Source organism: Grus americana, chromosome Z (genome assembly GCF_028858705.1).
Source record: "Grus americana isolate bGruAme1 chromosome Z, bGruAme1.mat, whole genome shotgun sequence".
Classification (NCBI taxonomy): domain Eukaryota; kingdom Metazoa; phylum Chordata; class Aves; order Gruiformes; family Gruidae; genus Grus; species Grus americana.
The window spans coordinates 49,792,810-49,800,316 of record NC_072891.1 but is presented as its reverse complement, the minus strand read 5'-3'; the positions used below and the strand labels follow the sequence as shown (position 1 = coordinate 49,800,316).

The window sequence follows — 7,507 nt, the reverse complement described above, 5'->3', positions numbered from 1 at the left end:
AGTATTTTCCTAGGTTAACATAATGAGGATTAACCTCGTAATTTCTTGAACTATTGAAATGTCTTTAACTACTTTTGTTTGTTTGTTTGTTTGTTTGAAACTATAGATTATGCGCCCTTCTTCCCTATGACATACTTGTGATTTTGGCAAACTATCAAGGATTAATTTGACACCTGTCTCATATGCCCAAGAGTGATTTAAGTTTTACTGCACAGTGACTGTGGCCCAGACTATCATTTTAGACCTGTTTTACATTGGATTGTTTCCACCACCATCACTGGTGTCTCACCAGCTGTAATTTTTTGGCCAAAGAGAAGCCTGTGCTGTATAATTATCAAAGCACGTTCTTGCATCTCTAGTTCGAACAAGATCAAAATGTATATCCTTACATTAACAGTGTTTCCCGGTGCAGCATTTTTTCATCCTTTGCACATTTTGTCTGTGCTCTCTATTATATTTCTTCAGACATGGTCCCATATTGGTTTTCTTCTGTCCTTGTTTTCTGGGGAGAAGAGCATAATTCTTAGCTAGAATATGGTTCCTCTGATATTTTAGCATCAATCCAACTTTTTACCTTTGGACAAGTTCAAAATCATTCAGAAAAAAAAGGCATAATCCTAGTGAAAATAAATGTATGTGGTTTTATTGAGTTGATTATTTTCATATGTTGAATCTTTTCACAGGAAACTGGAAAAAGTCTAAAATGCAACTACAGCAGCTTGAATGTATACTGTAAATGAAATGAATGCTTCTATTTAGTAAGTAAAAAGGTGCCAGTAATCCCATGAAACAAAAAGACATTTTTATCCTCATATATAGGATTTTTTGACATGATATACAGGATTCTTACCCCTCTGCCAGTACTTTCTATACATGCCAGGCAGGGCTGGAATCCTGTTCTAAATGGTAACTGCAAAAATGTCTGCCTTGAAGGTGTCACACTGATGATCATCCAACATCCACTATTAAAAGGGGATCAGTTCAAACCAGTCTGCATCTCACCCAGTGTCCTCTTCCCCCGTGAGGGCAGAAAATGACTGTTGGGGCAGGGTGGGATGTCCAGGGAGCCAAAACTTCCTCTGTGTGTGGCACAACCCAGAGCCAAGGAGCTGCCCCTGCCAGCAACCAGCCCATGAACACGGGCCACGGACTGGAATCCCACCCCAGTTCAGCTGCTCTTTCGTACTCAAAGCACCACAGACCTCTTCAAGCAAATCACCTCAGCTGCCTGGAGTTGTGCCAATGACTAAAGGGGCATCACCAGCCACTTCCACGCTGTCTTTTTTCCTACTGCTGTTGCCAATTTGCGAAGTCATCTTAAGAGTATAAAGCACTCATAAATTCCCCACCATTTTTGTCCTTTTGCCGTTTGGCCCACATTCTTCAAATTCCCCTCCCTCATAGGCAGCATAATCTGCTTCAGTTACTTCCTTCTTTGACTATAACATGATCCATCACAAAGTCAACCACATAACAGTTTTGCCACTGAATTGTGCAAAACCTGCTGACTCTGTTGCAAAAAGCTTTAGTGGCACTGCAGAGATTTACCTTAAAAGAAGATCTACACCACAGTCCCCAAAAAATTCAGTAAACATATACTTGCAGATTTCAAAGTGGCATTCAAGCACCATCCTGCCCAAAAGCAGCACGGGGGAGGAGAGTGAAGGTAAACCTCACCGAATGGGTATCCGACAATTTTTACTGACTATCTGGGGCCTTCTGGAAAAGGACTACATTCATATTTATTTGTCAATTAAATATTTATTAATGTTAATATCTAACACAGAATGTCTATACCCTGACCTTGGGAAGGAACAGGGGTGATGCTTTAAGAGGTCTTTTCTCTGTGAACTCATCTCCACTCCCTATGTGACTTTTTTTTTTCTTTTTTTTTTTGCAAGACAGACATATTAATAAAATCTTTGAGTAGCCCTCCCTGGTGGGGATTTTCACAATCTGGGGCAGTGATTTCATGGGGAGGCACATCACCAGCATGCTCAGCATGGCTCTGCTGACTTCTGATGTGAGCAGTCTTGTCATTTCTCAAGCAGGTGCACCTCATAGTAATTTCAAACAAACTGCTCCAACTGTACCAACAAACTAGATTTCACCTCGAGGCCAGCAGCCTGGCAAAACGCCACAGTAGATAGATACATACGCGCACACATACGTGGATGCTCTTTCTGTATCCCTTTTTGTGGAGAATAGCTGTTGCATAAACTTTTAATAGCAGTGCACGGGTTTACTTCCCCCTCTGGTCTGCGGCACACTTTTCTCCTGTTCTGTGATGTACTTTGACTAATCATTTCTTAGTCCTCTAGGTGCAGACCTTTAAAAACACTAGGAGCCCTCAGTCCCCCTTTTCAATTGCAAACGATTCATTTTTGGTGAAGTGTGGCCTCCCTATTCTTCTGCAAGCCGTTGTGTTTGTGAAAGGACCGTCTCAAATTTCTTGTGCGGGAGCAGCTGTTGCTGCACCGACGCAGCCTTTTCAGAGCCCCGTCGCAGCCTCTTTTCACTCCTCCTCCTCCTCCTCTCCTTCCTCCCTCCTTTTGTCTCCCCCAAAGCAAGAGCCCCTCTGACCCTTCGCCTCCCTCCAGCCTACCTCCTTTGTCGGCCGCTGCAGACAAGTTCCACCCTAAATCAAGCATTGTCTCCATCTCCAGAAGCCAGCACGTGCCCACATCCCCCTAATCTTTTAATTTCCCCCCAGGAAAAGGCAGCTGTTAGCGATACACGCAATGCACAGCTGTCAGCTGGGGCCTGCTGCCTGCCCACACAAAACAATGAGGAAGGCAGCGCCGGGGCCGAGGAGAAGTAATATCTACATATATGTGCCTTTGGCAACAGTTGGCAGCACGTGCTCTGAAATGCAGCATTGTCAGAAAACCCACCCCTGCCTGCCCCCACCGCAGCTCTGCACACGTATGAGCTTGAACTTTGGCTGATTTCAGAACAAAACACCCGGCTTCAAAGGGCAGGACTCCCCGGATAGCTGCATTATACCTTCCCTGTTGAGACAATCCTCTGCAAAATTACAGGGTATGAAAGGGACAGGCCTCCAGTAGTCCGGCGCGTGGTTCGCGCGTTCCCCTCTTTTACGCACCAGTCGTCTGAAAGTTTTGTCCCTGAGGGAGAGCAGCGTAAACAATCTGGAGCGAGAGAAAAGACCTATACATTATCATTTTACCTTCTTCCCGGGGGGGGGGGGGGGGCAGCATTTTAAAGTAAAGCAGAGATGTCCAGGAGTTCGTGCAGCTAGGCTGGTGATCTCTCTACATTAATGTACAATGGGCAATGGCTTCACAGAAAGGTGAAGAAAAAGCTGGTTATTTAGGACCAGAAAAATGCAAGGCGTAATTGCATCTGCGCAAACATACGCACATTTGCATGCCAAATTTGTACCTGCAACAATGGCAGGTGTGCACACAAATGAGAAATTGCAAAACACCACAGTTACTCGCCAGCACAGTTGCCGAAAGTGAGCTTGCAAACACAGTAGCTATAGAGCCCAATTAGTCATGTAAATGTGTTTGCCTCTTCTCATGTACCATGGTGCATGGAACTTCACACAGATCATACCTCTTTGCTCCATATTAGCGCCTGCCGGAACACAGAGGAGTTTTTAAGGAAATTCACTTTGCAAACTCATGTCTTGTGGTGAGGATATGTAAAAACCTCATACATTTAAAACTGTTTCATTTCCTTTTCCCATGTAGATTATTTTAAAGTATGCATGTATTCCTCTCATCAGCCTTCTGGCTAATCATTAAATGGGAATTTGATGGATCTCTATATGCAGTGGTTCCCAAAGACTAAGCATTTAAAAAGTGACTGTCTCATCTGTTGCTTTTGCAGAGGTCTGTTGCATAGTTTCCTCTCTAAGCAGCGTAACAAACAAGCCTCCCTCCCAAACCTGCCACTGCCATAACCTTTCTGCAGCCAAGCGGACAATTCTGGGTTTACTTCACCATTCTCAGTCATTTTACGTAAAGAACAACGTCTGTGTTATTGGTGTATATTCCCCAGTTTGCTCCATACATGTGCTTTTACTTGTTTTATATCACCTCGCCTGTAATTTAAAGGATTTAAAAGATATACTACGCTAAGTGTACCATATGGCATATGGTACACCTGCCCCGTGCTTAGCACCTGCTGAGCGCACTATGGGTGTCAGGCTGCTTGATACAGCACTCCTGGCCAGAGGGCAAAAACATTTCCACGCATTTGCATGCTGGACGGAGGCCACGTGCCTGGGCTGTGAGTGGATCTGACACAGCAGCATGTCAGTGCTGTCAAGATTAGCAAATCTGTAGAAAGCAATGCATTTAACCAACAAAGGAAATGCCACATCGCAGAGACCTACACAAATACAGACACCTCAGGGATCCTAATAACCTTGTAGTGATGAACCAGGATCTTCAGTAAATGGTAGCCTGCTGCGGGTGCGGAATGTCAGCGTTAATCATTTGGATGCAGTCAGAGTTTTCCTAAAGTACTCACAGAAATCACAAAAAGATGTGTTTTTCTATCAGTTAGGCAAATAGAAATGCCATCCTGACTTACCGCCATGCAGAGCCACCAAGGGCTCCGGCAGGAAGCAACATGCAATCAAAACCAGGCGTCTCAAAATAAAAGTAGTAGGCATCAAGTAGAAAGAAAATGGATAAAATTTTAACACTCATAAAGGTTTAGCAAGCATGTTCCTCGAGAGTAGCCTGCAAGATCTGCCCTTTCCTTGCTGGTTCTGCTGGCCCATGCCTCACTTTCCCCGTATCCAAATTGGTCCAGGAAGCCTACATTTTTGGTGCAAAGTTCTGTGAGATTTATGGAGGGGGAACTGGACAAAGAAGTATTAAGAGATGCTACGATTAGGTGATTTGCTACTCCTCCTGGGAGCACTGTCAAAGCACTGCAGGTATCCTGCAAGGCAGGAGACATCTTAGTGGCCCGTGTTGGAGCTGTGGCATCTAACACTGGGCAGCTGGACAAACACAAAAAATGGAGCAGCCAAAGGGATCTGACTCTCTTACACTGCTCAGGGAGGAAAATTTATCAGACACGTGATTGTCAAAGGGACGCTCGGGACAGACAGGGTGGCAGGGCCCTGGTGGTGTCCCAAGCAGTGTCTGGCAGGCTGCAGAAGAGCTCGGTTTTGCACCAAGGCCAGAACTGGCCTGGGTGCAGGGTTAGCACCAGCTGCAATGCCACTGCCACCGCCACCGGAGGGGATACTGCAGGGTTTCTCTTTTTCAGGCATTCTCCAAGACTTTGGAATTGTGCAGTTTAGAAGATTTTCATTTTCTGATGTGGTGCCTCCCAACAGTATGCTTTGATTAACCTAGCTGGAATAAATCTGGCAGTGATCTTTCTGTCCTCATGTTGGAACGTTACCAAGCAAAACACAGAGCTATTCTCTTCTTGCATTTGAAGCTGTCTCTCCTGTTACTGTAAAGAAAAATTCTCTGGCTGGAAGGATGTTGTCAGGCTGGTACTGCCTTTATCTTCATTGCTAGAAGGATCCTATGATTGCTTAGGCCTGGGGACACCTGTGACCCTGTAACGAGGACACGTTTTTCCTGGGGTATCTGCAAACCTACCGAGAGCACCAGAGCCAAGCTGCAGCCCCACCGGACAGGCTGTTCTTCAGAGCACCGCTGAGGCTCGCCTTCAGGGGGTTCTCCGTGCCATGAAAGAGATTCCCTTCCCACGGCTTTTAGCCAGCCCTTCAGGTTGGGGGATAGGGGAGAAAGCAAAGCACCGCCAACTGCGAAGCCGTGAGCATCCCGCCAAGGGCAGGGCTGGGATACAGGTGGGCTCCCCTGCCCGGTGCGGAGGCAGCTCCGCGCAGAGCCCAGCCGGGAGGTGCTTCTCCTGCCTTGCTCCGCCGTATGGTAATCTGTGGCGAATTGAGCTATCAGCGAGTGCCCCGGGTCTCAGTCTAGCCTCAGACTACCCCTGTCCCATCTGTCACCCTATCTGGGGCATCTTTGCCGCATGATTGGCACAGGGCTTGAAAAGGCTGCACAAGACGGGCCATGTGGCAACCCTGCTGATGGGGAGGGGGCGGCGGGGGAGCGGGATGAAATATTGTGACAGGACACTTCAAGCCCCAGCTAATCACAGCTGCTGAGGGCTGAAGAGTGCTATACATCCCCTCATATCAGCCAGTGCATTCCTGGCAACATTATTAATTCAGTGGGGTCCCTTTAATTTGAAGCAGAGATTAAGACTTTCCCCGGTTGGCCTCTCGGCGGCTGTAAAGGCAACAGGCAGGGCTATTGTAAGGCCATTAGGGAAGAACAATAGGACGCTGAAAGGGGGGTGCGGGTGAATAGGGGAACGAGAGCTGGCTTGTGCCAGAGGCCGGCTCGGCTCATTACGGGAGCAGCAGATGGAGCGTGGCCGGGTTGCTGGGCAGAGTCGGGGCTGGCAGCTGGCGGCGGCTCCCCCGCACCGCACCGCATCTCCCCGGCATCCTCTGCCCGCACCGCACCGCATCCCCGCCGCACCCGCACCGCAGCCTGCGACCCGCCCGAGAAACAACAGGTGGATGGAGACTGCCGCCCTTGCCAGCAAAAGCGAACACCCCCCCCCAAAAAAAAAAAAAAAACACCCCTTCCCTTTTTCCCCTCCTGCCTTGTCCTCCCTGCGACACTTTCTCAAGCATCCCTGAACTCTGCCGAGCAGAAATGCCAAGGGCATCGGGATGGTGTGGGAAGCACACTCTGCTTTCCTATGCATGGTCATGCCTGTCTATGCAGGCATCACATCCTTCTCAACAGGCATGAATGACTGCAGAAACCTGATGGCTGTGTAGGAGATGGTGTTTTGGAGTCAGATTATTAGACACAGTTAGGCACCTAACTGATTCATCCAACTTCTCACTGGATTTTGAAACGTGCCCAGCTTTACCGGCTGCAGGGGAAATTCCCTCTCTTCTACTAACCAAGGGTTTTCTTTTCCTTTATATGCTTGAACTCATACACATGTTGTGCCTGAGAGGAGTGGCTAGGGCACAGGCAAAAGTCCAACCTTGCAATCTACCAGGTGCTGTGGCATGCACTATCCCCCAGCAAACCGACCTCTGCGGCTCCTGACAGCCCCAGCCACCCACCGCCTCAGCTCCCTCTGCTTCTGGGGAGCAGGAGGGCTGCGTGGACAAGAGTTCTGCCTAAAAAGCACTGGAAACCATCACAGAGCAGTTGTGTTTTGTTTTTGTTTTAACTGAGTTGGGGAAAAAGTAATTTTCTTCTTCCAGTTTTGCCATTTCTTTGATTCCCAGAGCTTGTGAAGTAATGGTTCTGGTAATCAGGGCTGGTGGCTGGGGCACTGAGAGCTGCCAGGAGACGTAGGCACTGTTCCTTCTCCCCAGATGTGGCACAGGGGCAGCTGGATGGAGAAACCTGTCTGAATTTGTCATTCCCCTGGCACTCTGGGGGAAGTCAGCCAGAAGATGTTGAACATCTCAACAGAAGTCATAATTTTTTTAAGCAGATGTCATTTT

The 7,507-nt window shown here is 47.7% G+C and overlaps 1 long non-coding RNA gene across 1 annotated transcript in view; it reads right to left on the bottom strand.

Moving 5' to 3' along the window:
- Positions 1-389: 389 nt before the first annotated feature.
- LOC129199715 (uncharacterized) overlaps positions 390-7,507 on the bottom strand; it is a 35,221-nt gene continuing 28,103 nt past the window's right edge. Inside the window, exon 3 of the long non-coding RNA XR_008574724.1 lies at positions 390-502. This is a non-coding gene — a long non-coding RNA (uncharacterized LOC129199715). The remainder of the gene's footprint in view (positions 503-7,507) is intronic.